Source organism: Phyllobates terribilis, unplaced genomic scaffold (genome assembly GCF_046119375.1).
Source record: "Phyllobates terribilis strain yellow unplaced genomic scaffold, ASM4611937v1 Scaffold_27__1_contigs__length_16484149, whole genome shotgun sequence".
NCBI classification, from domain to species: Eukaryota; Metazoa; Chordata; class Amphibia; order Anura; family Dendrobatidae; genus Phyllobates; species Phyllobates terribilis.
This window is the reverse complement of record NW_027362787.1, coordinates 12,869,505-12,879,767: the sequence shown is the minus strand read 5'-3', so window position 1 is coordinate 12,879,767 and position 10,263 is coordinate 12,869,505. Positions and strand designations below refer to the sequence as shown.

At 45.8% G+C, this 10,263-nt stretch overlaps 4 non-coding genes across 4 annotated transcripts; all 4 read right to left on the bottom strand.

Moving 5' to 3' along the window:
- Positions 1–5,710: 5,710 nt before the first annotated feature.
- Positions 5,711–5,901, bottom strand: LOC141176820 (U2 spliceosomal RNA). Its single transcript, XR_012253472.1, has one exon. It is a non-coding gene; the product is annotated as a U2 spliceosomal RNA (small nuclear RNA).
- Positions 5,902–7,016: 1,115 nt separating this feature from the next.
- LOC141176819 (U2 spliceosomal RNA) lies at positions 7,017–7,207 on the bottom strand. Its single transcript, XR_012253471.1, has one exon. It is a non-coding gene; the product is annotated as a U2 spliceosomal RNA (small nuclear RNA).
- A 1,115-nt stretch (positions 7,208–8,322) lies between these two features.
- LOC141177316 (U2 spliceosomal RNA) lies at positions 8,323–8,513 on the bottom strand. Its single transcript, XR_012253921.1, has one exon. It is a non-coding gene; the product is annotated as a U2 spliceosomal RNA (small nuclear RNA).
- Positions 8,514–9,622: 1,109 nt separating this feature from the next.
- On the bottom strand, positions 9,623–9,805 carry LOC141177673 (U2 spliceosomal RNA). The gene has a single exon (XR_012254246.1). It is a non-coding gene; the product is annotated as a U2 spliceosomal RNA (small nuclear RNA).
- Positions 9,806–10,263: the final 458 nt, after the last annotated feature.

The following is a 10,263-nucleotide window of genomic DNA, read 5'->3' as shown; positions in this document are numbered from 1 at the left end:
AAACTCTCTGGTGGGGAGGCACTGGTGGACCACCATCCATGCGATGTCCTTATGTCCATTTGCTAAAAATTTTCCGAAGACATTCTTCCAAACTTGCTTCGACCTCTCTTCTGAGAAATTTACTATGGGGGTCACATCTTCATTCCTCCTCAGAAAAGATAAAAGCTTCTTGCGGTCTTTAAAAATGTCCATTTTAAAATCACCAAGGCTATAAAATCGAACAGTCTTTTCTAAGATTGCTTGGTGTTTGGGGGGGCATAGTAAAACAGGGGAATTCAACGACAACTTAAACCATCTTTTAAAAATCATCCCACAAGTATATTTTAAAAAATAACTTAGCGCACTATTACCATTAAAATGTTTGAAACAAAAGCAGAAATAATTTAAATACAAATAAATATGTAAGTCGGGGACATCCCTTCCGCCGTTCATTTTATTCTTCCTCATTATTTCTCGCCTTAATTTTTCCATTTTGGAGTTCCATAAAAACATAAAGATCATCCTAGTCATTTTTTTAATTAAAACATCAGAGGGGGGGTACACCATAGCTATATACAGTATGAGGGGTAACAACACTGATTTTATAATTAAAATTTTCCCCTCCATTGTTAGGGACCTCAAACCCCAAAATGATATTTTCTTTGACATTTTTTCTATGACATTCTCCCAGCTTTGAGTTCCCACATTCTCCTCGTTAAAAACAACTCCAAGAATTTTTACATTGTCTCGTTTTATAGTGAGCTGCGGGAGTTGGGCGGTGTCCCAGGATCCCAAAGTCAGACATTCAGATTTATTTAAATTAAGTTTAAACCCGGATGCCTGGGAAAAAAAATCAATGCGCAACACCGCCCTCCGGAGGGAAGCAGGGTCCACGCACACAACCGTCACGTCATCCATGTAGCCAAAGACTCTCACATCACTGCCACCTCCGCCAGGAACAGGAACCCCTCTAATCACTTTGTCTTTCCTTATTGCGCTCAGCAGGGGCTCCATGGCGCAGATGAACAGGATGGGCGACAAGGGGCATCCCTGCTTCACTCCGGACTCAAGGGGAACTCCATCTGTTAAAAAGCCATTAAGAGAAATTTGACTAAAACAATTTTTATATAAAATCTTAATACAATTTAAAAGCATATTAGGGATACCCATTCTTTTTAAAACTCTAAAAAGAAATCTATGAGAGACTCTATCGAAAGCTTTTTCAAAATCTAGGGCTAAAAGAGCTACATTTTGACCCCGGTCTCTGGAATACCAAATTACATCCCTTAATACGTTTAAAACCTCTGAAATACTTCTGCCTGGTACACTACAAACCTGCTCAGGCTGGATTAGTTTGGCAATGACATTCCTGAGCCGGTTTGCAACCACCTTAGCAAGTACCTTGTAATCGACGTTTAGGAGAGTTATGGGTCTCCAATTCGCTAGAGTACTGCGATCACCTTTTTTATATATCAAAGACACCACTCCTCTCCTCCACGAAAATGGCAACTGTTCACAAATAAAAACTTCTTTAAAAAGCATAAAAAGGTCCTCTTTTAAAATGTCCCAAAAAGTAAGATAAAACTCTACAGGTAGTCCATCACACCCAGGTGCTTTGCCCTTAGAGAAACTTTTAAAAACATAAAATAATTCCTCTAAAACAATATCGCGTTCTAAAAACTCCTGGTCTGTAAAATTTAACTTAAAATCGAGATCATTAAGAGCATCAGATAAAAAGGACTCATCTATACACTTTTTACTAAAAAGATGCTTATAAAAGTTAAAAGTAGCATTCAACATTCCCTGCATAGATGTTTCACCCTCTAGATTTGTGATCACTTCTCTTTTATCCATGACTTTTTTGAAGAAGAAGCGAGAGCACTTCTCCCCCTCCTCCAAGTGCTGCACTCTAGAGTTAAAAATAATCTCTTTCCCCTTTGTGTCTATGCAGTTCTGAATTTCAGTTTTTAGGCTAGCAATATCATCTCCCACCTCCACCCCTAGCTCTTTGAATTTAAAAAGTGTTTGTAGTTTGGTGTTAAGATCACTAAAACATCTTTTTTTCTCTCTAGCTTTACGTCTCCCTGCTTTTATAAAAAACATTCTGACTTTTTTTTTCAAATTTTCCCACCAGGTTACCATAGGGGCATCAGAAGGTTTTTGTCGCCGCCAGGCTTGATAGGCTTTACAAAAGTCTTGTCGAATCAGAGGGTCCTCCAGCAGGTAAGTACTTAGACGCCAGAGGCCCCTGTTGACCCTCTGTTCATCCCGGTATTCTAGGTGCACCTCCAAGCCCTTATGGTCAGAAAATATATTTGATGTTAAAACACATTTTACAGGGTTAAAATCATCTGATAGGAAAATAAAATCGATCCTGGAGGACACCCCTCTTCCGGACCACGTATAACCAGGGTCCGTCGGCAGGAGTGACCTCCACGCATCGCATAATTTAAAATCAGTTATAAAATCTTTCAATAGATGACATGACTTATCCAATTTGCGTAAAGGGTCACCCCCCGCTCGTTGTTCACTAGCACAAAGACAATTAAAATCACCCCCTACGATCAGGGGAGATGACCCAGTACAGTACAATGGCAATATCCCAAATAAATTAATTCTCTCTTGCTTATCAGGGGAAGCATAAACATTCATTACACGTAGGGTAAAACCATTAAATTTAAAATGCACTAAAACCACTCTGCCTGGTACTATTTCTGTGACAGTATTTATAGCAATATTTCTCCCACGACAGAGGAAGCCCACCCCCGCTGACTTGTTGTCATTGGAGCCAGACCAGATGGAGGGCCCCAGTCTCCAATCTGTCTTGATGTCATTATAATTTAGTGCATGTTGTATCCCGCATTCCTGTAATAAACATATGTCAAAGTCAGTGGTTTCTAAGTACTTAAATAGAGCAGCCCTACGAACTGGGCTCTTTAATGACCTCACATTCAGTGAGACAAGTCTTAATGTGGGCATTCATAGGTCAGGGTGGTGGATCTTCCATGAGGACACCTGACTCAAAGCCCTGTATGCCAAATTGCTCCAGGACATCCGGGCTAGAGGACCCAAATGACTCGATATTCTGTGAGCCGGCGGTTGCCCCCTCGTAGGTCACGGTTCCCAGCCACATTCCAGGAGACGCTGGGGCTTCGACATTCCGTCTCTTTTTCGGGGCAGACTCCACTAGGTCACTGGTGCAGTCCTCCTCTTCCTCCACCTCCTCCAGGGGGAGAGACTGGTCCATCAGGATAAGATCACCAACACAGATTCCCTGATGTTCGCCACCTAGAAGCAAAGCCCCCTCATCTGGCTGGCTAATCGCCCTGGAAGATCCTGAGGCCATCGCTGCGTGGTCCCCTGTAGCCAACCGCACAGGGGCACCACCCTCCAGCCCAACAGGATCGGTATCGGGAACCATCGACACGGAGGATACCCTCCCAGAAGGAGGACCCCTCCGCTCCGGTCCATGCGAGGTCCGCCCATCGTTAAGGGACTTCGATGCAGGGGCCGCCCCAGAGGGGCCTCCGGCTCCCTGCTCCATCCCAGCCTTCTCGCCCTTCGAACCGCCCTCCGACGCCGGCCCGCCAGTGAAGACCGGCGGGCGCATCGGCTCAGCTGCAGAAGATGCAGCTTCTGCATAAGTCCTGGTCCTGGTCCTGTTGGGGCATCCTCGGAACATGTGCCCCGCCTCACCACAAAGATTGCATTTCCTCCCAGCGGGACAGTCCTTCATTAAATGTCCGTAACAGCTGCAATTATTGCAGCGGTCTACTTTCCTGCCCGTGCAGGACGTTTGGGTATGGCCCATTTGTCCACAGTTCCTGCAACATACCGGCATTCCAGGGTAAAATAAGTAGCCTCTGCTCTTACCGATCACAAATGTTGAGGGAGGGTGTAGCATTCCTCCCACTCCGCTTGGGTCCCTCTTTAGACGGGCCATGTACCTCCTCTTGCCGCACCAGAAGCCTACCGCGTTCTTCACAGTGCCCAGGTATCTCAGATCATCACAATAACGGATAAGGTAGGTCGAGATGTCTGCAGCCTCCACAAAGGGGTTCGGGAAATGCACCACGATAGGGATCTCGTCATAGGCATACAAGAGACAAAAGGTTAGTCCATCCAATTCATCTAAGTAGTTTTTCTCATTTACCTTTTGTACGAGTTGGTGACAGCATCCCTGGCTCTTGAAGGTGATGGTGTAAGTCCCCTTGTACTCATTGTCCTGGAAGCAGAATATGTCTTCCCGCCGAAACTCCAGAACTCCAAGCAGAATCCTATGGCAGATGTAGTCCAAGTTCTTCTCCGTCCTCGATCCTGCTCCAACTTCAATCCTCACGGTGTTCCGCATCCGGGCATCACCCGATGAATATGTGAGCGTTGCCGGCATCCTTCACTCAGGAACGTACCGACTCTTCTCTCTGAAAGGCGCAAGCCTTCATGGGATCCCTTCCCGTTGCTCCCGGACTAATCCTTCCTCCCAATAGCAGCAGGGGGGTTAAGTCCCTCCGAAGAGGAACGATCCCCCCAGGCCGAGAGAAAGGGTACCAAGAGCACCTCACAGGCAAGACCACACAGGTAAACCTGATAGATCGTGCCAAAAGGCCGAGAAGCGATAACCAGAATTGGTTTCAAACTACGGAGCCACCCAAGGATCCTGAAAAGTCCATTTGTGGAGATGAGCTCCTGGACTCCCGTTAAGAAGACATGTTGTCAACCTCTAGATCCCTTACATGCCTGCACTTTTCGGCTTGCTGCTGCTGCAATCCACGCGTTTTAGATCTGCATAACTCCACCTCTTTAAACACAGCACCTTCACCCCCTGCTGTTCCCACCCGCCTCAACACCGTTGGAAGGGAGGAGAACCAATTAAGGCGGGGGGTGGGGTGGAACGAGCAGCTGTCTACCCTTAGCAGGAGGGCTCCTGATTACATACCTCTCCTGCTGCTGCTGCTGCTGGCTGTCCAGCAGCAGACTGAAGGTGGCTGCTGCTGTGCACAGGTATATAAAGGCTCAGAGCCTATTATGACACGCGCAGCCAGCGTTCCATTGCCACATTCCATCTACTGCAGGCAGGATACCTGGCTGGCTGAATGTCGCTGAGAAGCTCACAGAGACCGCCATAAGCAACAGTTTAACAGAATGCCACAGACTAATCAACCAAACTTTTTGGGTTGGGTTCTCTTTTATAGTCTGCAGGCATTAAATGAAAGAAGTCAGTGTTCCAGCAGAAGGAGACAACGTTTCAGAAAAGGCATTGTAGCAAACCAAAAAAGAAATTTTAAGCGCAGCAGAGTAACCAGCGCACATACCTGTTAGCTCAGGTGAGTTTAAAAGGCTGCTGTTGATAACAAGGGCATTTGCGAAATAGATGGTGTGTGTGCAACAATATACTGAAAGGTCAATTATATTGTGCAGCTTATCTCACCACCTGTAGTTATTTAGGTGAAAGCTCCAAAATGCTTGCCTAATATGTCTGTTTATCCAAAAGGAAGTAAAAAGGGAGAGCTAGAAAGATAGCATTGCATCACATTACATGGCAATGCAATGCACAGTTGCTGAAGTTGAACCAAAATGAGCTTGTAATCTGGCTTCTGCAACTTTGAACATGAAAAATCCAATGAGGAGAAGAAAAGCAAAGCCAAAGAGTCCATCCCAAAATCCGACAAACAAGCAAATGAACAAAAAACATTGAATTCAATTCTTTCTGATTTTAGAAACTGCATTAAAGAAGGGGTGCACCGGTCCTGGAGATACTGCAATACCAGGTCAATGCGTGGAGTGGACAGAGCAAGCTCTTTTTCCATCTCCCTGTTCTAAAAATCCATTTAATATATGGTCCCCAGATAGGGGACGTATCAGATATTAAACTGATAAGAACAGATACTACACTTGATCTTAGCCAAAAGGCCGAGAAGCGATAACCAGAATTGGTTTCAAACTACGGAGCCACCCAAGGATCCTGAAAAGTCCATTTGTGGAGATGAGCTCCTGGACTCCCGTTAAGAAGACATGTTGTCAACCTCTAGATCCCTTACATGCCTGCACTTTTCGGCTTGCTGCTGCTGCAATCCACGCGTTTTAGATCTGCATAACTCCACCTCTTTAAACACAGCACCTTCACCCCCTGCTGTTCCCACCCGCCTCAACACCGTTGGAAGGGAGGAGAACCAATTAAGGCGGGGGGTGGGGTGGAACGAGCAGCTGTCTACCCTTAGCAGGAGGGCTCCTGATTACATACCTCTCCTGCTGCTGCTGCTGCTGGCTGTCCAGCAGCAGACTGAAGGTGGCTGCTGCTGTGCACAGGTATATAAAGGCTCAGAGCCTATTATGACACGCGCAGCCAGCGTTCCATTGCCACATTCCATCTACTGCAGGCAGGATACCTGGCTGGCTGAATGTCGCTGAGAAGCTCACAGAGACCGCCATAAGCAACAGTTTAACAGAATGCCACAGACTAATCAACCAAACTTTTTGGGTTGGGTTCTCTTTTATAGTCTGCAGGCATTAAATGAAAGAAGTCAGTGTTCCAGCAGAAGGAGACAACGTTTCAGAAAAGGCATTGTAGCAAACCAAAAAAGAAATTTTAAGCGCAGCAGAGTAACCAGCGCACATACCTGTTAGCTCAGGTGAGTTTAAAAGGCTGCTGTTGATAACAAGGGCATTTGCTAAATAGATGGTGTGTGTGCAACAATATACTGAAAGGTCAATTATATTGTGCAGCTTATCTCACCACCTGTAGTTATTTAGGTGAAAGCTCCAAAATGCTTGCCTAATATGTCTGTTTATCCAAAAGGAAGTAAAAAGGGAGAGCTAGAAAGATAGCATTGCATCACATTACATGGCAATGCAATGCACAGTTGCTGAAGTTGAACCAAAATGAGCTTGTAATCTGGCTTCTGCAACTTTGAACATGAAAAATCCAATGAGGAGAAGAAAAGCAAAGCCAAAGAGTCCATCCCAAAATCCGACAAACAAGCAAAATGAACAAAAAACATTGAATTCAATTCTTTCTGATTTTAGAAACTGCATTAAAGAAGGGGTGCACCGGTCCTGGAGATACTGCAATACCAGGTCAATGCGTGGAGTGGACAGAGCAAGCTCTTTTTCCATCTCCCTGTTCTAAAAATCCATTTAATATATGGTCCCCAGATAGGGGACGTATCAGATATTAAACTGATAAGAACAGATACTACACTTGATCTTAGCCAAAAGGCCGAGAAGCGATAACCAGAATTGGTTTCAAACTACGGAGCCACCCAAGGATCCTGAAAAGTCCATTTGTGGAGATGAGCTCCTGGACTCCCGTTAAGAAGACATGTTGTCAACCACTAGATCCCTTACATGCCTGCACTTTTCGGCTTGCTGCTGCTGCAATCCACGCGTTTTAGATCTGCATAACTCCACCTCTTTAAACACAGCACCTTCACCCCCTGCTGTTCCCACCCGCCTCAACACCGTTGGAAGGGAGGAGAACCAATTAAGGCGGGGGGTGGGGTGGAACGAGCAGCTGTCTACCCTTAGCAGGAGGGCTCCTGATTACATACCTCTCCTGCTGCTGCTGCTGCTGGCTGTCCAGCAGCAGACTGAAGGTGGCTGCTGCTGTGCACAGGTATATAAAGGCTCAGAGCCTATTATGACACGCGCAGCCAGCGTTCCATTGCCACATTCCATCTACTGCAGGCAGGATACCTGGCTGGCTGAATGTCGCTGAGAAGCTCACAGAGACCGCCATAAGCAACAGTTTAACAGAATGCCACAGACTAATCAACCAAACTTTTTGGGTTGGGTTCTCTTTTATAGTCTGCAGGCATTAAATGAAAGAAGTCAGTGTTCCAGCAGAAGGAGACAACGTTTCAGAAAAGGCATTGTAGCAAACCAAAAAAGAAATTTTAAGCGCAGCAGAGTAACCAGCGCACATACCTGTTAGCTCAGGTGAGTTTAAAAGGCTGCTGTTGATAACAAGGGCATTTGCTAAATAGATGGTGTGTGTGCAACAATATACTGAAAGGTCAATTATATTGTGCAGCTTATCTCACCACCTGTAGTTATTTAGGTGAAAGCTCCAAAATGCTTGCCTAATATGTCTGTTTATCCAAAAGGAAGTAAAAAGGGAGAGCTAGAAAGATAGCGTTGCATCACATTACATGGCAATGCAATGCACAGTTGCTGAAGTTGAACCAAAATGAGCTTGTAATCTGGCTTCTGCAACTTTGAACATGAAAAATCCAATGAGGAGAAGAAAAGCAAAGCCAAAGAGTCCATCCCAAAATCCGACAAACAAGCAAAATGAACAAAAAACATTGAATTCAATTCTTTCTGATTTTAGAAACTGCATTAAAGAAGGGGTGCACCGGTCCTGGAGATACTGCAATACCAGGTCAGTGCGTGGAGTGGACAGAGCAAGCTCTTTTTCCATCTCCCTGTTCTAAAAATCCATTTAATATATGGTCCCCAGATAGGGGACGTATCAGATATTAAACTGATAAGAACAGATACTACACTTGATCTTAGCCAAAAGGCCGAGAAGCGATAACCAGAATTGGTTTCAAACTACGGAGCCACCCAAGGATCCTGAAAAGTCCATTTGTGGAGATGAGCTCCTGGACTCCCGTTAAGAAGACATGTTGTCAACCTCTAGATCCCTTACATGCCTGCACTTTTCGGCTTGCTGCTGCTGCAATCCACGCGTTTTAGATCTGCATAACTCCACCTCTTTAAACACAGCACCTTCACCCCCTGCTGTTCCCACCCGCCTCAACACCGTTGGAAGGGAGGAGAACCAATTAAGGCGGGGGGTGGGGTGGAACGAGCAGCTGTCTACCCTTAGCAGGAGGGCTCCTGATTACATACCTCTCCTGCTGCTGCTGGCTGTCCAGCAGCAGACTGAAGGTGGCTGTTGCTGTGCACAGGTATATAAAGGCTCAGAGCCTATTATGACACGCGCAGCCAGCGTTCCATTGCCACATTCCATCTACTGCAGGCAGGATACCTGGCTGGCTGAATGTCGCTGAGAAGCTCACAGAGACCGCCATAAGCAACAGTTTAACAGAATGCCACAGACTAATCAACCAAACTTTTTGGGTTGGGTTCTCTTTTATAGTCTGCAGGCATTAAATGAAAGAAGTCAGTGTTCCAGCAGAAGGAGACAACGTTTCAGAAAAGGCATTGTAGCAAACCAAAAAAGAAATTTTAAGCGCAGCAGAGTAACCAGCGCACATACCTGTTAGCTCAGGTGAGTTTAAAAGGCTGCTGTTGATAACAAGGGCATTTGCTAAATAGATGGTGTGTGTGCAACAATATACTGAAAGGTCAATTATATTGTGCAGCTTATCTCACCACCTGTAGTTATTTAGGTGAAAGCTCCAAAATGCTTGCCTAATATGTCTGTTTATCCAAAAGGAAGTAAAAAGGGAGAGCTAGAAAGATAGCATTGCATCACATTACATGGCAATGCAATGCACAGTTGCTGAAGTTGAACCAAAATGAGCTTGTAATCTGGCTTCTGCAACTTTGAACATGAAAAATCCAATGAGGAGAAGAAAAGCAAAGCCAAAGAGTCCATCCCAAAATCCGACAAACAAGCAAAATGAACAAAAAACATTGAATTCAATTCTTTCTGATTTTAGAAACTGCATTAAAGAAGGGGTGCACCGGTCCTGGAGATACTGCAATACCAGGTCAATGCGTGGAGTGGACAGAGCAAGCTCTTTTTCCATCTCCCTGTTCTAAAAATCCATTTAATATATGGTCCCCAGATAGGGGACGTATCAGATATTAAACTGATAAGAACAGATTTTTTTGATTGAAGCTGCATCCAAGGCACTGAAAAATGTGACCGAAGTCACACCAAAACAGCGCACGAGGCGAGGATTCATGTGGACCCTTCCCGGAGGAGAGGGTCCCCAATAAACCATCCCCATCCCTCCGAGCCAGAAGGCCACAGCGAGGGTCAGGGATCTCCGATGCTCTCCCTAGCCGAAGCCGGAGAAGAGCCGTTTTCGTGCTCCCAGCTTCCATCTAGGCTGCCACCCTAGTGGAGCTGGAGCCTGTGTTGGTTTCTCAGCCCAAAGCTGACCGGACCTCCGACCGGGTTTATAAAAATTCCCCTTCCTAGCCCGGAGGCCAGGAATAGGGGGGGTTGCTCAGAAAGTATGATTGGCAAAGGTGCGGCGTGCTACGAAGCCAAGTCTTTCTGGGGTTCCCAGTCCCAGTAAGCTTGGACTCCCACCAGGGCGCCTACTCCTGGGGCACATTGCTCCAAAGCCCTCACACTTACCCAGC